The sequence below is a fragment of the Triticum aestivum genome, chromosome 7B (assembly GCF_018294505.1).
Source record: "Triticum aestivum cultivar Chinese Spring chromosome 7B, IWGSC CS RefSeq v2.1, whole genome shotgun sequence".
Taxonomy (NCBI): domain Eukaryota; kingdom Viridiplantae; phylum Streptophyta; class Magnoliopsida; order Poales; family Poaceae; genus Triticum; species Triticum aestivum.
The window spans coordinates 647516641-647542832 of NC_057813.1; the positions used below are offsets into that span (position 1 = coordinate 647516641).

Below are 26192 nucleotides of genomic sequence, written 5' to 3' on the forward strand. Positions count from 1 at the left end.
GTCAACCCAACAGATACTTTCGGGGATACCCGTAGTATACCTTTATAGTCACCCAGTTACATTGTGACGTTTGGTACACCCAAAGCACTCCTACGGTATCCGGGAGTTACACGATCTCATGGTCTAAGGAAAAGATACTTGACATTGGAAAAGCTCTAGCAAACGAACTACACGATCTTGTGCTATGCTTAGGATTGGGTCTTGTCCATCACATCATTCTCCTAATGATGTGATCCCGTTATCAACGACATCCAATGTCCATAGTCAGGAAACCATGACTATCAGTTGATCAACGAGCTAGTCAACTAGAGGCTCACTAGGGACATGTTGTGGTCTATGTATTCACACATGTATTACGATTTCCGGATAACACAATTATAGCATGAATAACAGACAATTATCATGAACAAGGAAATATAATAATAATCATTTTATTATTGCCTCTAGGGCATATTTCCAACATGTCGTCCTTGTCGTCCTCGACAGAGTCGAGGTCGATCTGCCAGGTAGGATGGCCTGGCTCCGGCGCCCTAGCTGGCATGTGCACCGCTTCTTCTTCCTCCTCCTTAGGCTCCCCGCCGATGACCGCCGGCGGCGCGATAGCCGTATCCCAGTACACTGCGGCACAGCGGACATTAGGAGCCTAGTAGGTCTTGTACTTGCACCACTTCTTCCTCTGTTTACCATCGTCGGAGACGGCCTGATTCATGGCCCAGCGAATGATGTCAACTACCATCGCGCCCTTCGTTGGGTCAGGAATCAACATCTTCAGCTCTTCTTTAATGGCCTTCATGAGCACTGCATTAGATTCGGTGTGCATGTCCGGCATGGAGCCGAAGTTCGAGCACACCTCCGTGGTGTTCTCGAACTTGGTGCGGTCACCAGCCGACAACCCGAGGAAGAAGGCCCTCCAGCCAATACCCCAAGGGAAGGGGTTGTTGTTGGAGCTGGAGCTAGAGCTCATGGCGATGGGGAGGAGGAAGGTTGACAGTTAGAGAAGAGAAGGGGTGGGTAAGTAGTGGTGGGCAGGGTGAGTAAATATAGGGGGGTGGAGAGGAGGAGAAGAGTGACAGTCATGTCGTTTTAACTACAAGCTCTTCAATTAGCCATGAACTCTGTGCAGTGCCTGACTCCTTGAATTGTGTGCAGATCGAGGAGAGCAATGAGATGGGCACAGAGGTGCTCCCGGCCGTTGACAACAAGGGCAAGCAGCCCCTTCACCCAATGCTCGACCAGGTTGTGCTGCCGACAACCGCCGAGGAAGACCCGAAGACGCCTGAGGGTGGCGACGACGAGGGCATGGAGGAGCCGTCCTAGCAACAAGCGCTGCAACTACGGCCACTACCATCAGGAGGATGCCCCAACTCACTTCTGCAAGGTCATCCTTGCACCGAAGCTTGAGTGCATCCCCATGCCCCTGGACTTCAACAAGCACTTCGTCGCGGTGCCAACGGAGTTCAAGCTCAGAAACAACACCGGTTGCTCCTGGAAGGTGACGGTCAAGCTGATGAACGGCAGGGTGACCCTAGATCAGGGTTGGCCACCTACGCAGCCGTTCATCATATCAAGATCGGCTACATGGTGACGTTCAAGCTCCTCACTCCCGACTTAAGGAAATATGCCCTAGAGGCAATAATAAATTTATTATTTATTTCCTCATATCATGATAAATGTTTATTATTCATGCTAGAATTGTATTAACCGAAAACATAATACATGTGTGAATACATAGACAAACATAGTGTCACTAGTATGCCTCTACTTGACTAGCTCATTAAATCAAAGATGGTTAAGTTTCCTAACCATAGACATGAGTTGTCATTTGATTAACGAGATCACATCATTAGGAGAATGATGTGATTGACTTGACCCATTCCGTTAGCTTAGCAATTGATCGTTTAGTATGTTGCTATTGCTTTCTTCATGACTTATACATGTTCCTATGACTATGAGATTATGCAACTCCCATTTATCGGAGAAACACTTTGCGTGCTACCAAACATCACAGCGTAACCGAGTGATTATAAAGGTGCTCTATAGGTGTCTCCGAAGGTACTTGTTGAGTTGGCGTATTTCGAGATTAGGATTTGTCACTCCGATTGCCGGAGAGGTATCTCTGGGCCCTCTCGGTAATGCACATCACTATAAGCCTTGCAAGCAATGTGACTAATGAGTTAGTTGCGGGATGATGCATTACATAACGTGTAAAGAGACTTGCCGGTAACGAGATTGAGCTAGGTATTGAGATACCGACGATTGCATCTCGGGCAAGTAACATCCCGATGACAAAGGGAACAACGTATGTTGTTATGCGGTTTGACCGATAAAGACCTTCGTAGAATATGTGGGAACCAATATGAGCATCCAGGTTCCGCTCTTGGTTATTGACCGGAGACCTGTCTTGGTCATGTCTACATAGTTCTCGAACCAATAGGGTCTGCACGCTTAAAGTTCGGTGACGATTGGTATTATGAGTTTATGTGTTTTGATGTACTGAAGATAGTTCGAAGTCCCGGATATGATCACGGACATGACGAGGAGTCTCGAAATGGTCGAGACATAAGGATCGATATATTGGATGACTATGTTTGGACTTCGAAAGTGTTCCGGGTGAGTTCGGGCATATACCGGAGTACCGGGGGGTTACCTGAACCCCCCCCCCCCCGAGGAGCATAATGGGCCACATGGGCCTTAGTGGAGAAGAGGAGGGGCGGCCAAGGCAGGGTCGCGCGCCCCTCCCCCTCTAGTCCGAATTGGACAAGGAGGGGGGCGGCGCCCCCCTTTCCTTCCCCTCTCTCTCCTCCTTCCCCCTTCTCCTACTCCTGCAAGGAAAGGAGGAGTCCTAGTAGGACTCCCACCTTGGAGCGCCCTCCTCCTAGCCGGCCGCCTCCCCCCGTGCTCCTTTATATACGGGGGCAGGGGGGCACCTCTAGACACACAAGTTGATCTGTTGATCTATTCCAGCCGTGTGCGGTGCCCCCCTCCACCATATTCCACCTCGGTCATATCGTAGCGGTGCTTAGGCGAAGCCCTGCATCGGTAGCAACATCATCACCGTCACCACGCCGTCGTGCTGACGTAACTCTCCTGTGAAGCTCTGCTGGATCGGTGTTCGCGGGACGTCATTGAGTTGAACTTGTGCTGAACTCGGAGGTGCCGTACATTCGGTACTTGGATCGGTCGAATCGTGAAGACGTACAGCTACATCAACCGCGTTGTGCTAACGCTTCTGCTTTCGGTCTATGAGGGTATGTCGACTCACTCTCCCCACTCATTGCTATGCATCACCATGATCTTGCGTGTGCGTAGGAAAATTTTGAAATTACTACGTTCCCCAACAGTGGCATCCGAGCCAGGTTTATGCGTAGATGTTGTATGCACGAGTAGAACACAAGTGAGTTGTGGGCGATACAAGTCATACTGCTTACTAGCATGTCATACTTTGGTTCGGCGGTATTGTTGGATGAAGCGGCTCGGACCGACATTACACGTACGCTTATGCGAGACTGGTTCTACCGGCGTGCTTTGCACACAGGTGACTGGCGGGTGTCTATTTCTCCAACTTTAGTTGAATCGAGTGTGGCTACGCCCGGTCCTTGTGAAGGTTAAAACAACACTAACTTGACGAAATACCATTGTGGTTTTGATGCGTAGGTAAGAATGGTTCTTGCTCAGCCCGTAGTAGCCACGTAAAACTTGCAACAACAAAGTAGAGGACGTCTAACTTGTTTTTGCAGGGCATGCTATGATGTGATATGGTCAAGACGTGATGCTATATTTTATTGTATGAGATGATCATGTTTTGTAACCAAGTTATCGGCAACTGGCAGGAGCCATATGGTTGTCGCTTTATTGTATGCAATGCAATCGCCCTGTAATTGCTTTACTTTATCACTAAGCGGTAGCGATAGTCGTAGAAGCAATAGTTGGCGAGACGACAACGATGCTACGATGGATATCAAGGTGTCGCGCCGGTGACGATGGTGATCATGACGGTGCTTCGGAGATGGAGATCACAAGCACAAGATGATGATGGCCATATCATATCACTTATATTGATTGCATGTGATGTTTATCCTTTATGCATCTTATTTTTATTTGATTGACGATAGCATTATAAGATGATCTCTCGCTAAATTTCAAGGTAAAAGTGTTCTCTCTGAGTATGCACCTTTGCCAAAGTTCATCGTGCCGAGACACCACGTGATGATCGGGTGTGGTAAGCTCAACGTTCATCTACAACGGGTGCAAGCCAGTTTTGCACACGCAGAATACTCGGGTTAAACTTGACAGGCCTAGCATATGCAGATATGGCCTCGGAACACTGAGACCGAAAGGTAGAGCGTGAATCATATAGTAGATATGATCAACATAATGATGTTCACCATTGAAAACTACTCCATTTCAAGTGATGATCGGTTATGGTTTAGTTGATTTGGATCACGTGATCACTTAGATGATTAGAGAGATGTCTATTTAAGTGGGAGTTCTTAAGTAATATGATTAATTGAACTTCAATTTATCATGAAAACTTAGTACCTGATAGTATTTTGCTAGTCTATGTTATTGTAGATAGATGGCCCGTGCTGTTGTTCCGTTGAATTTTAATGCGTTCCTTGAGAAAGCAAAGTTGAAAGATGATGGTAGCAATTACACGGACTGGGTCCGTAACTTGAGGATTATTCTCATTGCTGCACATAAGAATTACGTCCTGGAAGCACCGCTGGGTGCCAGGCCTGCTGCAGATGCAACTGCAGGCTTTGTGAACGTTTGGCAGAGCAAAGCTGATGACTACTCGATAGTTCAGTGTGCAATCTTTTACGTCTTAGAACCGGGACTTCAACGACGTTTTGAACGTCATGGAGCATATGGGATGCTCCAGGGGTTGAATTTAATATTTCAAGCAAATGCCCGGATTGAGAGATATGAAGTCTCCAATAAGTTCTATAGCTGCAAGATGGAGGAGAACAGTTCTGTCAGTGAACATATACTCGAAAATGTCAGGGTATAACAATCACTTGATTCAACTGGGAGTTAATCTTTCGGATGATAGTGTCATTGACAGAATTCTTCAATCACTGCCACCAAGCTACAAGAGCTTCATGATGAACTATAATATGCAAGGGATGAATAAGACAATTCCCGAGCTCTTCGCAATGCTAAAGGCTACGAAGGTAGAAATCAAAAAGGACCATCAAGTGTTGATGGTTAACAAGACCACCAGTTTCAAGAAAAATGGTAAAGGGAAGAAGAAGGGGAACTTCAAGAAGAACTGCAAACAAGTTGCTGCTCAAGAGATGAAACCCAAGTCTGGACCTAAGCCCGAGAATGAGTGCTTCTACTGCAAACAGACTGGTCACTAGAAGCGGAACTGCCCCAAGTATTTGGCTGATAAGAAGGATGGCAAGGTGAACAAAGGTATATCTGATATACATGTTATTGATGTGTACCTTACTAGAGCTTGCAGTAGCACCTGGGTGTTTGATACTGGTTCTGTTGCTAATATTTGCAACTCGAAACACGGACTACGGATTAAGCGAAGAGTGGCTAAGGACGAGGTGACGATGCACGTGGGAAATGGTTCCAAAGTCGATGTGATCGTCGTTGGCACGCTACCTCTACATCTACTTTCGGGATTAGTTTTAGACCTAAATAATTGTTATTTGGTGCGAGCGTTGAACATGAACATTATATCTAGATCTTGTTTAATGCGAGACGGTTATTCATTTAAATCTAAGAATAATGGTTGTTCTATTTATATGAGTAATATCTTTTATGGTCATGCACCCTTGAAGAGTGGTCTATTCGTGTTAAATCTCGATAGTAGTGACACACATATTCATAATATTGAAGCCAAAAGATGCAGAGTTGATAATGATAGTGCAACTTATTTGTGGCACTTCCGTTTGGGTCATATTGGTGTAAAGCGCATGAAGAAACTCCATACTGATGGACTTTTGGAATCACTTGGTTATGAATCACTTGGTACTTCCGAACCATGCCTCATGGGCAAGATGACTAAAACGCCGTTCTCCGGAACTATGGAGCGAGCAACAGATTTATTGGAAATCATACATACTGATGTATGTGGTCCGATGAATATCGAGGCTCGCGGCGGGTATCGTTATTTTCTCATCTTCACAGATGATTTGAACAGATATGGGTATATCTACTTAATGAAACATAAGTCTGAAACATTTGAAAAGTTCAAAGAATTTCATAGTGAAGTGGAAAATCATCATAACAAGAAAATAAAGTTTCTATGATCTGATCATGGAGGAGAATATTTGAGTTACGAGTTTGGTCTACATTTGAAACAATGCGGAATAGTTTCGCAACTCACGCCACCTGGAACACCACAGCGTAATGGTGTGTCCGAACGTCGTAATCGTACTTTACTAGATATGGTATGATCTATGATGTCTCTTACTGATTTACCGCTATCGTTTTGGGGTTATGCTTTAGAGACGGTTGCATTCACGTTAAATAGGGCACCATAAAAATCCGTTGAGACGACGCCTTATGAACTGTGGTTTGGTAAGAAACTAAAGTTGTCGTTTCTTAAAGTTTGGGGTTGCGATGCTTATGTGAAAAAGCTTCAACCTGATAAGCTCGAACCTAAATCGGAGAAATGTGTCTTCATAGGATACCCAAAGGAAACTGTTGGGTACACCTTCTATCACAGATCCGAAGGCAAGACTTCTGTTGCTAAGAATGGATCCTTTCTAGAGAAGGAGTTTCTATCGAAAGAAGTGAGTGGGAGGAAAGTAGAACTTGATGAGGTAACTGTACCTGCTCCCTTATTGGAAAGTAGTTCATCACATAAACTAGTTTATGTGACGTCTACACCAATTAGTGAGGACGCTAATGATATTGATCATGAAACTTCAGATCAAGTTACTACCGAACCTCGTAGGTCAACCAGAGTAAGATCCACACCAGAGTGGTACGGTAATCCTATTCTGGAAGTCATGTTACTTGACATGACGAACCTACGAACTATGAGGAAGCGATGATGAGCCCAGATTTCGCGAAATGGCTTGAAGCCATGAAATCTAAGATGGGATCCATGTATGAGAACAAAGTGTGGACTTTGGTTGACTTGCTCGATGACCAGCAAGCCATCGATAATAAATGTATATTTAAGAAGAAGACTGACGCTGATGGTAATGTTACTGTCTGCAAAGCTCGAGTTGTTGTGAAAGGTTTTCGACAAGTTCAAGGGGTTGACTACGATGAGACTTTCTCACCCGTGGCAATGCTTAAGACTGTCCAAATCATGTTAGCAATTGCCGCATTTTATGATTATGAAATTTGGCAAATGGATGTCAAAACTGCATTCCTGAATGGATTTCTGGAAGAAGAGTTGTATATGATGCAACTAGAAAGTTTTGTCGATCCAAAAGGTACTAACAAAGTGTGCAAGCCTCTCGGAGTTGGAATAAACGCTTTGATAGAGTGTGATCAAAGCATATGGTTTTATAAAGACTTTTGGAGAAGCCTGTATTTACAAGAAAGTGAGTGGGAGCTCTGTAGCATTTCGGATATTATATGTGGACGACATATTGTTAATTGGGAATGATATATAATTTTTGGATAGCATAAAAGGATACTGGAATAAAAGTTTTTCGATGAAAGACCTCGGTGAAGCTGCTTATATATTGGGCATCAAGATGTATAGAGATAGATCAAGATGCTTAATTGGACTTTCACAAAACACATACCTTGATAACGTTTTGAAAAAGTTCAAAATGGATCAAGCAAAGAAAGGGTTCTTGCCTGTATTACAAGGTGTGAAGTTGAGTAAGAATCAATGCCCGACCACTTCAGAAGATAGAGAGAAAATGAAAGATGTTCCCTATGCTTCAGCCATAGGCTCTATCATGTATGTAATGTTGTGTATCAGACCTGATGTGTGTCTTGCTATTAGTTTAGCAGGGAGGTACCAAACTAATCCAGGAGTGGATCACTGGACAGTGGTCAAGAACATCCTGAAATACCTGAAAAGGACTAAGGATATGTTTCTTGTTTATGGAGGTGACAAAGAGCTAGTCGTAAATGGTTACGTTGATGCAAGCTTTGACATTGATCCGGACAATTCTAAATCGCAAACCGGATACGTGTTTATATTGAACGGTGGAGCTGTCTGTTGGTGCAGTTCTAAACAAAGTGTCGTGGCGGGATCTACGTGTGAAGCGGAGTACATAGCTGCTTCGGAAGCAGCAAATGAAGGAGTCTGGATGAAGGAGTTCATATCCGATCTAGGTGTCATATCTAGTGCATCGGGTCCAATGAAAATCTTTTGGGACAATACTTGTGCAATTGACTTGGCAAAGGAATCCGGATTTCACAAGAGAACCAAACACATCAAGAGACGCTTCAATTCCATCCGGGATCAAGTCCACGTGGGAGACATAGAGATTTGCAAGATACATACGGATCTGAATGTTGCAGACCCGTTGACTAAGCCTCTTCCACGAGCAAAACATGATCAACACCAAGACTCCATGGGTGTTAGAATCATTACTGTGTAATCTAGATTATTGACTCTAGTGCAAGTGGGAGACTGAAGGAAATATGCCCTAGAGGCAATAATAAAGTTATTATTTATTTCCTCATATCATGATAAATGTTTATTATTCATGCTAGAATTGTATTAACCGGAAACATAATACATGTGTGAATACATAGACAAACATAGTGTCACTAGTATGCCTCTACTTGACTAGCTCGTTAAATCAGAGATGGTTAAGTTTCCTAACCATAGACATGAGTTGTCATTTGATTAACGGGGTCACATCATTAGGAGAATGATGTGATTGACTTGACCCTTCCATTAGCTTAGCACTTGATCGTTTAGTATGTTGCTATTGCTTTCTTCATGACTTATACATGTTCCTATGACTATGAGATTATGCAACTCCCGTTTATCGGAGAAACACTTTGTGTGCTACCAAACATCACAGCGTAACTGAGTGATTATAAAGGTGCTCTACATGTGTCTCCGAAGGTACTTGTTGAGTTGGCGTATTTCGAGATTAGGATTTGTCACTCCGATTGTCGGAGAGGTATCTCTAGGCCCTCTCGGTAATGCACATCACTATAAACCTTGCAAGCAATGTGACTAATGAGTTAGTTGCGGGGTGCTGCATTACATAACGAGTAAAGAGACTTGCCGGTAACGAGATTGAACTAGGTATTGATATACCTATGATCGAATCTCGGGCAAGTAACATACCGATGACAAAGGGAACAATGTATGTTGTTATGCGGTTTGACCGATAAAGACTTTCGTAGAATATGTGGGAACCAATATGAGCATCCATGTTCCGCTATTGGTTATTGACCGGAGACGTGTCTCGGTCATGTCTACATAGTTCTCGAACCCGTAGGGTCCGCACGCTTAAAGTTCGGTGACGATCGGTATTATGAGTTTATGTGTTTTGATGTACCGAAGATAGTTCGGAGTCCCGGATATGATCACGGACATGACGAGGAGTCTCGAAATGGTCGAGACATAAAGATCAATATATTGGATGACTATGTTTGGACTTCGGAAGTGTTCCGGTGATTCGGGCATATACCGGAGTACCGGGGGGTTACCGGTCCCCCCGGGGAGTATAATGGGCCACATGGGCCTTAGTGGAGAAGAGGAGGGGCAGCCAAGGCAGGGCCGCATGCCCCTCCCCCTCTAGTCCGAATTGGACAAGGAGGGGGGGGGGCGGCGGCGCCCCCCTTTCCTTCCCCTCTGTCTCCTCCTTCCCCCTTCTCCTACTCCTGCAAGGAAAGGAGGAGTCCTACTCCCGATGGGAGTAGGAGTCCCCCCTTGGCGCACCCTCCTCCTGGCTGGCCGCCTCCCCCCCTTGCTCCTTTATATACGGGGGCAGGGGGGCACCTCAAGACACACAAGTTGATTTGTTGATCTATTCCAGCCGTGTGCGGTGCCCCCCTCCATCATATTCCACCTCGGTCATATCGTAGCGGTGCTTAGGCGAAGCCCTGCGTCGGTAGCAACATCATCATCATCACCATGCCGTCGTGCTGACGTAAATCTCCCGTGAAGCTCTGCTGGATCGGAGTTCGCGAGACGTCATCGAGCTGAACGTGTGCTGAACTCGGAGGTGCCATACGTTCGGTACTTGGATCGGTCGGATCGTGAAGACATACGACTACATCAACCGCGTTGTGCTAACACTTCCGCTTTCGGTCTACGAGGTTGCATGGACTCACTCTCCCCGCTCGTTGCTATGCATCACCATGATCTTGCGTGTGCGTAGGAAAATTTTGAAAATACTATGTTCCCCAACACCGACACCCTCAAGGTCATCATCTTCGACAACGATGGCATTGAGGTCGTCAACAAGTGTGGGAAGCACGACAAAGCCTTCGCCGCCAAGGAGTAGGGTCGGGCCACTTCTTTCGAGCGTACTATCGAGTCTGCTTTGAACATGTTTATGGTTTATGCGTTGAACTGCTATGAAGTGTGATACTGCTTATATCTGAATTATGCTAGTTGATGCTCTGTTTATACTCTGTTGTGCTTATGATGTGTGCTGCCGAAGTGTGGTGGTAACCTCACCAACTAGCCAAATAGGTTACCACACATCAGGCATTGCATACAACCAAACACCATGCCTTGGCTTTGTCCACTAACATGCAGGCAACCAAACATCAGGCAGTGTGGTTCCGCCCATGCAGACAAGAGGCCATGCAAGCAACCAAACAACATGCAGATGGTGCATTTGAGGCTTCATTTGCATAGCCAGATTGGGTGGAGAAGTGTATGCAATGCGTGTACTGTAGCGCATGGCAAACAAACATGCCCCATATTGCTTGCTTGCGCAGTGGATGGCTTTTCGCCGCAAACGGCAAGGTGAGCTGAGCCGAGGCATGGGCGTGGCGCATGCGATACGATAGTCTGCCTAGATCGGCAATGTTTGTTGTAGGGGCTAGCTAGGGAGGGGAGCCACGCCGTGTTGGCATCAGCCCGTGTTTCATGTCCAAGATTGCCGTGCTTGAGGGAGGGAGGGAAAGGGAGGGGCTTGGCTTTCTTTGCACGTACACCGCGTATCAGTGGCGCCGGAGGGAGAGCAACATGACCGTGGTGCTACGAAACTTCCTCCCCCTGCCCTACCCTGCCCTGCACACGCCCACGCCAACCGATGACGTCCGATCCGGCCGGAGTGTGAACAACCCTAAGATCAACTCCAACGCCGATCCATTTTGTCTGTCCATGTCCGTTTGGATTGGAATGGACACAAAAATTGGGCCAACGCGCCGACTCAAACGGACGCGCATCCACTTTTCGTGCGTCAGGCGACCCATTGCAGACCCAATTTGGGCCTCGTTTGCATCGGCGCGAACACAAAACGGACTCGCGCGCCTACCCCCCTCGGCCCGCCAGTTGTTGGCACATAGCCATTCTCTTCCTTGCATCGGCAACCAGCACGCCCCGCCCCATCCCTGTGCCCAGTTCTGTTGCCTAGGACAACCGCCCGCACCAACACCCCCCTGCAGCACGCCACCTTCCAACGTCGCCGCTACCACCTCATCGCCACACCGCCGTAGCTTCCCCAACGTCGCCGCCAGCACCACCTTGTCCCGCACCCCCGGACCTGCTTGAAGCGGACAAAGCGCGACAACCACGCTCGCCGGATGCCGCCATGCTTGTCGGACGCCAACAGGGCCTACTGCTAGGTCCAGCGGAGGCGCGAGGCTCTTCGTGGGCCAGCTTCTTCGACGACGTCCGCAAGTTGTTCGACAGTTTTCCTGCAAGGTACAAATTGACATTAACAATGATTTATTTTTCCACAATTTCCTTTGCGACTCGCATGATTCCTCGCGGGCCGATGAGGAGCTTGTGGCTGCTGTGTTGGTCATCCATGACCACCTTCGTAGGCAGCGACCGATGTTCCCGGGCTCAATCCCGGGACACACTCCGGCATTGAATCACAACCGAGAGAGCAGCCATTTCCTTCTCTCAAAGGAGTACTTTGAGACCACCAACCCCCTGTTCAAACAACACCTATTCTGGCGTCGTTTCCGTATGGCTAGACATGTGTTCAACCGTATCTGGGAGTGGGTGGTGGGGTACGATGATTATTTTGAGTGCAAGGAGGTGCCCTGGGAAAGATTGGCTTCGCATCTTATCAAAAATGCACTGCTGTTATTCGGATACTTGCATAGGGAGTTCCTGGTGATCCCATTGACGAGTATGTCCATATGAGCGAGTCCATGTGCGTAGAGTCCATGTACATGTTCTACAAAGATGTGATATCAGTGTTTGGCCGAGTACTTGAGAAAGCCAAATGTTGTAGATACATCCCGCTTCTTGACGATGAATGCCAGCATGGGGTTTCTGGGGATGCTTGGTAGCAATAGATTTTATGCAGTAGGAGTGGAAGAACTGCCCATTAGCTTGGCAGGGTCAGTATAGGGGTCATGTCAAAGCTTGCACCATCATTCTCGAGGCCGTAGTTTCACAAGATCTCTGTATTTGGCACACTTTCTTCGATATGGCCGCCTCTCACAATGACATCAACGTGCAGGGCCGGTCCTCAGAATTCGGGGGCCCGGGTGAAATTAGAACCTAAGGCCCCTTAAATAGACCATAAAATGTATACGAAAAAGTATATTGAATTTTGCTAGCCAAAGGAAATGTAATAATTTTTATTTTATTGAAGCCCCTTCTTTGGATAATTTTAATAATAAATTGATTGGACATATTACTTTATTCCTTGATGACCATGTGCTTTTAACCCATGACCACTGACATTTTCTATTATCCAGCATCGTTGATGTAAAATCCTTGTCTTCTAAATTTATAGTCGCTTATCGCTTCATAGCAACTATCAGCTGAGTCGGAAAATACATAATTTATATCCCCAGTAACATATATCCAAAAAAACATCTAATTCATACATTAACATGTACCATAAAATATGTGCAATGAACAATTTTCTAAATTTTGATGAGCATTTCTAAAATTTAATAAATCATCGTAGTAAAATCTCATACAACATACATAAAGATCAGAGGCATACCTTATCTTCTCTGCAACTGTAATGGTTCCGTCTCGCACCGCGAGGCCTCTCGGCGAGTCAGCGAGCTCGTGTGGGAGGGAGCGACATGGATATCTCTGGCGATCCAGCCCTCATCCGACTCGAGGCGCCGCCACAGCAGATGCATATCAGGCATCTCGCTGCTGCCGCAGGTGGCGATCTATTCTCTCGCCTCACAACCTATGTTCGGCCGCTTGTAGCATTGGCCCCTCCCACTTGATGTGTTCCATCCCCCCCCCCCCCCCCCAAGGGCCGGGTCTGTCAACGTGCTTCAGCTCCGGTGTTCGCAAGGATGACAGAAGGCAATTGCCTGGAGGTTAATGTTAACAACAATGGCCATAACTACAACAAAGGATACGACCTAGCTGAAAGTATCTATCTTCAATGGACTACTCTTGTGAAGACAATCCCCAACTCTTTAGGAGAGAAGAGGAAGATATTTTCCCAATAGAAAAAGAGTGCTAGGAAGAATGTGGAGCGTGCCTTTTATGTTCTGTAATCTTGACGGGGCATCGTCTGGTATCCTGTTAGAACTTGGAGCACCAAAAAGTTGTGAGAGATGATGACTGCTTGTGTGATCATGCACAATACGATCATAGATGATGAGCGTCTGGAACGTATCTATGACCAAGGATTTCAGTTTCAGGGTGAAAATGTTGTGCCTAAGTATGAAGGAGTGGCAACGTTTGCACAGTTCACCCAATTTCATTATCAAATGTGCGATTGAAAAACTTACATGCACTGATTTTTATATTAATAGTAAATGATAAATCTGTAATTCCGAAACTGGTAAAGGGCCAGCGTCCAGGATGGACTCTATTGCTAATTGCGTCCAGGCCTGGATGCTAGTACGGATGGAGTCCAGTCATACCCTTCGATTGGTGCTCTGATTGGGCTCAACCGAGTCGTTTTTCTCTGATATATATACTCCAATACATTTGCAGTCATCACTTCTTACCTTGCTGGGCGGTAAGCAAGCTCTAGAACGGACATCACCAATCACTCCAGGAGTAACATAGTCTCACAGGCCGCTTGTCACTAGGATCATTCACTCATCATTAGGATCATACATTCGACCTAGGGTTGAAGCATGTGAGTTGTTCCATGGCCTTTGTTGAATTTTCTTTGTTTGGTTTTCTGTACAATTTATTCAATGGTTACAAGTGTACATTATATAGGTGACTAGCTTTTTACTTTTGGGCAATACAATTTGTAAACTGGCTAGTTTATGATAACAAATAAGTTGATCTCGGCGGTCGCGCTTTTGCCTCTACGTGTCAGTGCACCACTCCCAACACTTCTGGACGCATAGTGTGCTGGTGTCGTAGCCCGACATGAACCTGCCGCACGAGTAGCACCTCAACCTCGATAGGGTTCCGGTGTCGACCATGCCGGACTCAGGCCGCACGCACCTGATGGAAATCCATCACCGTCATGCTCTACTCCTGGACGACCTTCGCCATGACCCAGCGTACACGGTGGATTTGCCGAACTAGGACGCGTGGTTCGCCACCGAGCACGACCAGCGTTGTCGGTCGTGCTTCAAGGGTGCGCCCCGTGAACCACGCACGCTCATCGCTCCACCAACTGCCGGTCATGGTGGGGGGGGGGGGATTAGGAGGCCTACATTGTGGCCCTCGAGGAGGCCACAAGGAGGTCCATCGAGGAGTCCGAGCGCAAGGAGCTCGCCAGGTGGCCTAGCATTGCAGACGCGATGGTTGAATTGGCGGCCGGAGTGGAGGTCAACATACCCCCACCGCCACCAGTACCGCTCGCGCCCGAGCCTGTGGAGGAGGAGCCATGGCCGCTGCTTGGACAATCATGGTCGTGGATGAGCATGTTGCCGTCGTATATCCTGCACGCTCGCGTGGGTGGGCACGATAGATAAGGAGGCTGAGCGGCAGGCTGCGGAGCGTGCGATGAAGGCCGAGCGGCAGGAGAAGCAGCAGCTGGTGGCGCAGCAAGCGACGACACTGCCAGCCATCCAACAGGCGTTCCTGTGGATGGAGCCGCAGGTTTACGTCGACCTGACCAAGGAGGAAGAGGATAACGACGATGCCTAGATCTACTACGCGCCGCTGACTGTTTTATCTAATCTTTTCATTTAATATTTTTTAGTTTTAACTAATGTAAATTGGAATTTTGTTGGCTGTTCTATTTTTAAGAAAAAAAAATCTGAAATCCAACGCAAATGTGAGATGTAGTTATGTTACTACATCTACTAGTTAGGAAAACTAAAAAAACTTAAATTTGGACATGTTTTGCAAAAAAAGTGTTATGAAAAAGTAAAACGGCCATATCTTTTGCATACGGTGTCGAAAAAACGCATAATATATCAAAAAAATCAGCATGAAAATCCGCATCCGATTTCGACCGCCGTAGGCCGTTTTGCAAATTTTTAGAATCCTCAAATTCTTAAAAGAAAAAAGTTATCCTCAAATTTAAGTTTTTTTGAATTTTTGGTCAAACTATGGTCAAACCACTTATTCAAGAAATATTAGTGTTAATAAATAATTATTATTTTTTAGAATAATATTTTGAAACTCAAACGGTGCTTCATGCTCAAGTTCAACTCCTAAGGGTTAATAGGATTGACAGCTTAGTATTGTCAGGAAAAAAAACAAATGCAGACTTGAAAACTAGGGGGAATAGAACTCGAAAGTTAGACGTGCTCAGGTTGGTTCATACTTGAGCAGTGATGAGAGGGTTTTTAGAGATTAAATTGTCAAATAATTCAGAAATTTGAAAATTAAAAAAAATCAGTTTTTTTTTCAAAAATATTCAGAAAAACAAAATTTCAAACAAATTCCTTTAGTCATCAACCGGGACTAAAGGTGGAGCTCCAGACAGCGGCCACATTAAGCTCCTTTAGTCCCGGTTCGTAAGCAAACCGGGACTAAAGCTATGGGCTTTAGTCCCGACCCTTTAGTCCCGATTCCAGAACCGGGACTAAAGGCCCTCTGGAACCGGGACTAAAGGCCTGTTTTCTACTAGTGGTAAACTATGATATATTTGTTTGGTTGTGAAACTTTATTTGTATTTTGTTTGAATTATTATGCAAACTAGGGTTAAATTTCCATATGTTTGAAAAAAAAAAACTGGCAGGCCGGCCGCGAGGACAAAAATGCGTCCGCGTGTTGGGCGTCTGGCCAACCGTAACACAAAAGAGGGCGGACGACGGGTGGGCAGCCGATCCAAACGGACAAAAACAGGACGAAACACACGTCCGTTTGGATCGGCGCAGTGAATTTGCTCTAAAGCTAGTACTTCAAATCAATCGCCTGCATGCCTCCTTTTTCTTTCTGTGCTGATGGAAAAAATTTACCAACCGTTTGGGGTTCAGAGTACCCCCATCTTTTGTTCCAAGAATCAAGCGCTTCCGTTTCATTTAGGGTGAAAGAAATGATAGCATTTGTACAGAGGCTGTTGCAAGTTTTGGAAGACACAAGATGAACAAGTTAGAGTACATAAATTGTTGGTGCTAAAGCTAAACATGCATGTGTAGCTGAATCATGCACGACATCAGACTTGGAAGTGTGACAACGGACTTGGAGCAGTGGGGCCGAGTGGTGTTCGGGTCTACCAGGAACAAAATCGCCAAGCTCAATCTCAATAGTTTGAAGATGCAAAACGGTGAGCGTTAGGGTCTGGGTATTCAGTGACCTGAGGAGCAGGTAAGTGAAATTTATGAGAGAGAATAGATCTCGTATAGACAACGCTCTCGTGTTGATTGCCTGATGGCGGGTGATCAAAACACGAAGTATTTTCAGAAACGAGCTTCACATCGGAAAAGAAAGAACACGGTCAAGGCGCTTCTGAGAAAGGACGTGACAAAATGTTGGACGGATGAGGCGATGCGGGAGGTGGTGGCCACGTTCTACAAGAAGCTTTTTTTGTCATAGGGTTCAGTTTATGCACACCGACTGCTCGACAACATTGTCACTGTATTCACGGATGACACGAATGGCATGTTAACGACTGCTATCTCGGACGAGGAAATTGAGGAGACTTTGTTTCAGATGCATGGGCCTAGCTAAGGCGCCGGGGCAGATGGGCTTCCGGCCATGATATATTCGCTGGTTCGCGAGGATGCTTGCCGTGCAGTCTCTTTTTTTGGCGGGGGCAGCAGCAGCTCCGGCTTCTTTTAACGCCACGGTAATTGTGATGATACATAGAGTTACTTTCTCAGTTTCGGCTTATTAGTCTTTGTAATGTGATGTGTAAAAATATCCATTGGCTTTGTGGCAGTAGTAGTACTAGGTCACGGAGTGGCAACGCGGTTTGGGCAGCCACCGCGTGCTGTGCCTTTCTCTGTTCGGCCAAAGGCCCTAGCGATCCACGGGTCACAACTCACATGCCGAAATCGTGTATCGTGGCGTCTGCAGTGGCTTTCGCCAGCCACAAACGGCCCATGCGATAGCCTGCTCACATCGCCAATGTATCCGGCTGGGCAAGGAGCCACGGGTGTGTGTGCGTCTCTTCTTGTTACTCGCATGTGTCCGTGATTGGTGTACCAGGGAAGTAGGGGCCCCGCTCTGCACGGCGCGCCGGAGAGCCGAATGGCCGTCCGGCCGTGTGATGGTGCTACGAAACTTCCTCTCCCATGCCTTTGCACACGTCGACGCCGAATGGTCGTCCCTCCGACGTATCAAAAAGTCATGAAAATTTTGTTTTAGAAACTGCGTTGCCCTAGAACAAACTACAAAAATAACGAGGCAGAGACATAATTTTTTTGTGCTAAACAAAACATGTCTACATGAATCATGCACAAGATACAGATTGGTGCACCCTCAGCTCAGCACTGGGTACGTACTCTCATATAGTACTAGATAGGAATCGCGCCTTGGCTTAAAAAAGATACGAGTGATGGGTTAGAGATGCTCTGTCATTATAGAGTACAAGCAAATTAAACAACCGAATGTACTTTTTTTTGGAGTTTGTGGATTATTGTCTCTAGACTGGTTAACCAATGATGTTCCATTAATACATAATAAAAGATAGATAAAATAGATATGTTTCTAAATAGAGCTCACACTGCTCAACATAGACCATGAAAATAATTTGGTCTCACTTACCATCCCCTTCTGGCCTACGCTTTCCACTGTTCTTTTTGAACTGTGTGATTTCCAATTGAGTTTACGCCTTGATCAATTTTGGACAATGTGGGTTTGGTGGTGGTGGTACTTATTATCTCGAGCGTGGACAGGTACGTAGCCGTGCATGCCTGGTTCGACATTTCACTCTCTTTTTTCTTGCCAGTGATCTGGATTTCCACTCTAGCTAGTCTTGTGCTGGTTGCATGAAGAAAAGAAGAGGCAGTAATGTGACGGGGGAGAGGCCAGCGGAGTTGAGTAGATGAATGATGGATTGATGCACAACAGATGCTTGCACGTTGAGGCAACGAAAGCACGTAGTAGTACGTACCAGCCCGCGTGCCACGTCCCTCTCCAACGTCCTCTTCCTGCTGCAAACAAGTGGTTTCCGTTTCCGGCAATGCCCGGGCCAGTGCTGCATGCGCTCCCAAGTAATTCTGGCCTCGATCCTTTCACGCTTTGTCGGTTGGTCGAAATTTCGCGTCGCCACTGATTTATTTATGTAAACTAGAGGAAGATTAACCTGGATGAATTTTTTTTTACTTGGGAGGTCTATTTTGTGAAGAGGGACCACAACCTAGAGATATCGAGGCTAGGACAAGAGAGTGCATGGAAATTTCAACATGCATCGCGTCGCCCCATCACAGGGTGGCTCAAGGGCGCTCCTCTTCCAAACCCTAGGATCACCGCCTGGTCCTCCCCTTTCCCTGCACCACCGCCGGACGAAGCATGTGCGGCCAATGGTGGTGGCAAGGGCCTTCCTCGTGACGTCTCTGGATCTAAAGGCGCTGGATCCAGGCGGATGGTCAGGCATGCCTGGTGGACAAGCGAGGTCAGGCACGTATCGTGACGTCTCTGGAGATGACGATGAGGTCATGGATGGTCAACGAGGAGAACAAGCGCCGAATCTTGAAGAAGAGTGATGTTGCCGCTACTGTTGCTAGGACTGATGTCTACAACTTCCTGGTGGACATAATCCGCATGGACGAGATGAAGGAGGAGGGATTCAGGCTTCACAGAGCCAGTCCGCCGCCACCTTTCGGGCCTTCAGCTAGCAGATACCCGTATTACTACCCGCCGCAGCTGCATGTGCCAGGTGCAGCAATGGTGCACGGTGGACAGCAGGTGCCGCAGGGCCATCTGCCGCATGTGTGGATAGATCTTCAGGAACAGCGACAGAAGGGACATCATGCGGAGGATCAGCAATCTAAAAGTGGCCGACAACATGTGAGCCATCACTAAATTTCAATATCCTCATTCCAGTCAGAACATCCAAAGTTCCAAACTAATTAGGTTTTGCAATAGATTATACGACCATTTGTTTTGTCTGTCAGTATGGGAGAGATTGATTGGTTCCTTATATTACTGCAAGTTTTGTTGTCGGAGTGTCGTTAGCGAAGGGATTATGCTTTGAGACCAATTGGTTAAAATTTACCATACCGTTCCATTTCCTTAATTCCGTTACTCCAAACTGAAAGTTGTCCTCTGGATTCCGGTTATGTCTTTTTGATATGCAATCGTCGAGTGCCATACTACCTATGTTCCTGTGATGTGTTTTTCTTGTAGAGTCAATTGCAAGAAACCATCACATTTGTGGCTAGGTTTGCAAGAAACTACCAACTCGTTAATCCGTTGCAAAAAACACCGTAAAATCTCTTAACCCGTTGCAAAAAGCACTGAACAGCTGTTTAGCCTCGTTTGATCTCTTTTCGACAGGTGGGCCCCAAAAATGATGATGTGACATGACGGACAGGCAAACGGCGCCGTTAGGACCAAAACGGTCAAGACGCCGCGCCGGTCGGTCCTGTCGGTGCTCGCCAGACAGATCCCCCGCTCTCTCTCTCTCTCTCTCTCTCTCTCTCTCTCTCTCTCTCGCCCCTCTCTCTGGCTATGGTCGTCGTCGGTGAGAAGCCAGCTCGCCACCGTCCGCCATGGTTTCGTGGAGCAACGCCAGCGAGGAATCGGGCTACGAGTACTCTTCAGGCGGCTCCCCTATCAAGGTCAGTGATGTGTACTACTTCCATATGGTTCTTTGAGCTAGGGTTTCGATTTGGGGATTTTGTTTTTCCTGCTCGATTTGAACTCGTGAGATGGATTTTGTGTGTTTCTTTTGTTGATGTAGATCCTGGCTACAATCGAGGACCCGAACTACTCTGGCGTTGACGATGAGGTGATGGTGATGTGCGAGCATGGCCAGCCAGCGAAGAGGCATGTTTGCTTCGAAGGGATTAGCAATGGGAGTACGTTCATTGCCTGTGGACTTGATGTGAGTGCTAGCAAAAATCTATAGTTTGCTTATTTTGTGTAGAAATTATAAATTGTTCATATGCACTGTTCATTGTTCATGTTCACTGTTCAGTGTTCATGTTCACTGTTCACCTAGTAGTTTAGTTAAAGGTACTGTCATGTACCATACCATAGTGACTGAGTGACTGAGTGATAGTCACTGAGTGATGTGCATTGTTCATAGATATAAATGAAGTAAATGAATTGAACTGAATTGTACTGTGCTGTTAAAAGTTAATGTATAAATGAAGTAAATTCAGTGTACTATGTTGTTAAAAACTCAGATATAAATTCAGAATTGAGCTGAATTGTGCATGTGCAGTATACTATAGTTGTTTTGAATTGGACTGAATAGAAGTGAAGTGAAAAAGGAAGTAAATGCATTTGTACTTGTTGTTTTGCAGGAAGCAAGCAGTTGTGGTGTTGTTCAGTGGGTAGATGAGGAGTCGCCAGAGCATTGATGACCCACAAGTGTAGGGGATCGCAACAGCTTTCGAGGATAAAGTATTTAACCCAAATTTATTGATTCGACACAAGGGGAGCGAAAGAATATTCTTGAGTATTAGCAGTTGAGTTGTCAATTCAACCACACCTGGATATATTAGTATATGCAGCAAGGTACTTAGTAGCAAAGTAGTATGATAGTAATGGTAATGATGGTAAAAGGTAAATATAGTAATACAATATTTTTGGGTTTTGTAGTGATTGTAACAATAGCAACAGAAAAGTAAATAAGCGAAGCATAATATATGAAAAGCTCATAGGCAATGGATCAGTGATGGATAATTATGTCGGATGTGATTCCTCGTGTAATAGCTATAACATAGGGTGACACAGAACTAACTCCAATTCATTAATGTAATATAGGCATGTATTGCGAATATAGTCATACCTGCTTATGGAAAAGAACTTGCATGACATCTTTTGTCCTACCCTCCCGTGGCAGCGGGGTCTTAGTGGAAACTAAGGGATATTAAGGCCTCCTTTTAATAGAGAACCGGACCAAAGCATTAACACATGCTGAATACATGAACTCCTCAAACTACGGTCATCACCGAGAAGTATCCCGATTATTGTCACTTCGGGGTTGTCGGATCATAACACATAATAGGTGACTATAGACTTGCAAGATAGGATCAAGAACACATATATATCGATGAAAACATAATAGGTTCAGATATGAAATCATGGCACTCGGGCCCTACTGACAAGCATTAAGCATAGCAAAGTCATAACAACATCAATCTCAGAACATAGTGGATACTAGTGATCAAACCCTAACAAAGCTAACTTGATTACATGGTAAATCTCATCCAACCCATCACCGTCCAGCAAGCCGACGATGGAATTACTCACGCACGGCGGTGAGCATCACGAAATTGGTGATGGAGGATGGTTGATGATGACGACGGCGACGAATCCCCCTCTTTGGAGCCCCGAACGGACTCCAGATCAGCCCTCCCAAGAGAGATTAGGGCTTGGCGGCGGCTCCGTATCGTAAAACGCGATGAAACTTTCTCTCTGATTTTTTTCTCCGCGAGACGGAATATATGGAGTTGGAGTTGAGGTCGGCGGAGCCTCAGGGGGCCCACGAGACAGGGGGCGCGCCCAGGGGGAGAGGGCGCCCCCCACTCTCGTGGGAAGGCTGTGGGCCCCCTGGTCTTCATCTTTTGTGAGGATTTTTTATATTTTCCAAAAAGTGCCTCCCATGATTTTCAGGACATTCCGAGAACTTTTGTTTTCTACACATGAAACAACATCATGGTAATTTTGCTGAAAACAGCGTTAGTCCGAGTTAGTTTCATTCAAATCATGCAAGTTAGAGTCCAAAACCAAGGGCAAAAGTGTTTGGAAAAGTAGATACGTTGGAGACGTATCAACTCTCCCAAGCTTAAACCTTTGCTTGTCCTCAAGCAATTCAGTTGATAAACTGAAAGTGATAAAGAAAAACTTTTACAAACTCTATTTGCTCTTGGTGTTGTAAACATGCAAAGCCATCATTCAGGTTTCAACAACATTATAAACTAACCATACTCACAATAACACTTAGGTCTCACAATTACTCATATCAATGGAATAATCAGCTAGCGAGCGATAATAATAAAACTCGGATGACAACACTTTCTCAAAACAATCATAGCATGGTATTACAAAATGGTATCTCGCTAGCCCTTTCTGAGACCGCAAAACATAAATGCAGAGCACCTTTAAAGATCAAGGACTGACTAAACATTGTAATTCATGGTAAAAGAGATCCAGTCAAGTCATACCCAATATAAACCAATAATAATGAATGCAAATGATAGTGTGCTCTCCAGCGGGTGCTTTTTAATAAGAAGGTGATGACTCAACATAAAAGTAAATAGATAGGCCCTTCGTAGAGGGAAGCAGGGATTCGTAGAGGTGCCAGAGCTTGATTTTAAAATAGAGACTGAATAACATTTTGAGCGGCATACTTTTGCTGTCCACGCAACAACTATGAGATGGTTGTATCTTCCATACTACATGCATTATAGGCAGTCCCAACGCAGAATGGTAAAAGTTTATACTCCCCCAATCACCAACAAGCATCAACCCATGGCTTGCTCGAAACAACGAGTACCTCCAACTAACAACAATCAGGGGGGAGTTTTGTTTAATTATTTTGATTTGCTTTGATCTTTTTGGATCATGGGACTGGGCATCCCGATTACCGGCCCTTTCTCGTGAATGAGGAGCGGAGTCCACTCCTCTTGAGAATAACCCACCTAGCATGGAAGATATAGGCAGCCCTAGTGGAAACATGAGCGGCTCGAGCATACAAAACAGAATTTCATTTGAAGGTTTAGAGTTTGGCACATACAAATTTACTTGGAACAGTAGGTAAATACCGCATATAGGAAGGTATGGTGGACTCATATGGAACAACTTTGGGGTTTAAGGAGTTCGGATGCACAAGCAGTATTCCCGCTTAGTACAGGTGAAGGCTAGCAAAAGACTGGGAAGCGACCAACTGAGAGAGCGACAACAGTCATAAACATGCATTAAAACTAATTTACACCGAATACAAACATGAGTAGGGATATAATCCACCATGAACATAAATATCGTGAAGGCTATGTTGATTTTGTTTCAACTACATGTGTGAACATGTGCCAAGTCGAGTCACTCAATTCATTCAAAGGAGGATACCATCCCATCATACCACATCATAATCATTCTAATAGCATGTTGGCACGCAAGGTAGACCATTATAACCCAAAGCTAATCAAGCATGGCACAAGAAACTATAATCTCTAAATGTTATTGCAAATATGTTTACTTCATAATAAGCTAAATCAGGAACGATGAACTCATCATATTTACAAAAACAAGAGAGGTCGAGTTCATACCAGCTTTTCTCATCTCAATAAGTCCATCATATATCGTCATTATTGCTTTTCACCCGCACGACCGAACGATGTGTATAATAATAAGAGTGTACCTGCATTGGACTAAGCTGGAATCTGCAAGCATTCAACTCAAGAGAGAAGACAAGGTAATATGGGCTCTAAGTTAAATAAACAATCATGCATAAGAGAGCCACTAAACATTTTCAATATGATCTTCTCGACCCCCAAAGAAAAGAAAAGAAAAGAAAACTATTTACACGGGAAAGCTCCCAACAAGTAAAAGAAGAACGAGAAATGTTTTTGGGTTTTCATTTTAATTTCTACTACAAGCATGGAAATTAAACTAACTATTTTTTTTTGTTTTTTCATAAGGTTTATCAAACACACAAGAAGAAAACTAGAAAAATGAAATTAAACTAGCATGGATAATGCAATGAAAGAGTATGAGCACCGACGACTAGTGTGTGAACATGAATGTAAAGTCGGGGAGAAATACATACTCCCCCAATCTTAGGCTTTTGGCCTAAGTTGGTCTAATGCCAAGGGTAGCCTGGCTGATATCTGTAGTTGTATCTGGGGTCGTACTGAGATGCAATAGCAAATGCCTCCTGAGCTGCGGCATGCTGGCGAGCCGCCTCCGCTCTCCCCTCGTGTTCAGCTGCTTCCTCCCTGGTAACAACATGTCTTCCTTTTGCCTGATAATCAAAAAGGAGAGGAGCAGGAAGAGTAACATGGAGGACATTGCGTCTGTTATAGATTAGTCGATAATGAAGGATTGTTCATTCCTCCTAAGAAAATGATGATTGACCATAGCATCATAATCTAAATAAACAGGAGGTATCATCGGATCCCCCTCTCGTGGGGCTATACCAAGATAGTTAGCCACACGGGTTGCATAAATTCCTCCAAATAAATCTCCGGCTCTATTATTATTCTGCAACCTACGTGCAACTATTGCCCCCAAGTTATAACCTTTATAACCTAACACAACACTCTTGAGGACAGAGAGATCAGGGACACACATATGACATGCTTCATCTTTACCGTTAATGCATCTACCAATGAAGAGAGCGAAATAATGTATAGCAGGAAAATGAATGCTCCCTATGGTGGCTTGTGCTATGTCCCTGGATTCTCCCACAGTAATACTAGCAAAGAAAATATCTATATTCAGATTTGTGAGGATCATTAATATTACCCCACTGCGGGAGTTTGCAAGCAGTTGTAAAATCCTCTAAGTCCATGGTATAAGATGTATCATAAATATCAAATAGGACACTTGGAGAATTACGCGTACAGTTATATTTAAACTTTTGCGCAAAGAAATTAGTCAATTGATAGTACTGGGGACACTTATCTTGTAAGAAGTCTCCAGCTCAGCATTACGCACATAGGCATCAAATTCCTCCTTGAAGCCTGCTTTGATCATAAAATCACCGGATGGCCACTCACAAGCTCGTACATCCGCATCCCTCGGCAATTCAACATCTTGCTCACGCATAGCAATCCTGGGCCCTTTCTTTACCGTGGAACCACCTTGATACATTCTCCTAGACATAATTCTTTTTATGAAAAATTTCTGAAATTTTAGTAACTTCAAAATAAAAGTGAATAAAACTTAACAAGAATGGTAGCAACTACTCCTACAAGTGCCTAGAGCCTATATCATGCATTAGAATTACTTGGAACCTCATTAATTTAACATGCAAGCTCAAGAACAGGGTCACCAAGGCAGCAAGGGTTTGCAATGAATAAAGCACTAGAACAAAAACTAATTGGGCCAATGGAGGAGTCACATACCAAGCAGCAATCTCCCAAAGCAGTTTTGTGAATGGAGCTTTGAGCAAGGAGATCGAAAATCACAGAAAACAAGCTAGAACTCGTGCTTGAGCTGGATGGGGATTTTTTTGGGTAGAAGATGGAGTGTGTGGGTGCTGGCATAAGTGGAGGGGGCCACCAGGGGCCCACGAGATAGGGGGCGCGCCCAGGTGGGGTGGGAACGCCCTCCACTCTCGTGGCCTGGTGCTTGCCCCTCCTGCAGTGATTTCAATGCCTAAAATCCTCACATACTCCATAAAAAATCATACTAAATTTGCAGGGCATTTGGAGCACTTTTATTTTTGGGATATTTTTTATTACACAGATAATTCAGAGAATAGACGGATAATACTATTTTTGCTTTAATTATTTTAAATGGCAGAAAGTAAAAAGAAAGTGCAGAAGGTTGTGCCTTCTAGTTTCATCCATCTCATGATCATCAAAATGAATCCACTAACAAGGTTGATCAAGTCTTGTTAACGAACTCATTCCGAATAACACGGAACCGGAGAAATTTCGAAGTGACACTAAGTTACCTCAACGGGGATATGAAAATCCCCAAC

General features: G+C 45.2%; 1 pseudogene; it reads left to right on the forward strand.

Annotated features, from left to right (window-relative positions):
• The window catches only part of LOC123158356 (uncharacterized), a 101979-nt pseudogene extending 82476 nt beyond the window's left edge, over positions 1 to 19503 (forward strand).
• Positions 19504 to 26192: the final 6689 nt, after the last annotated feature.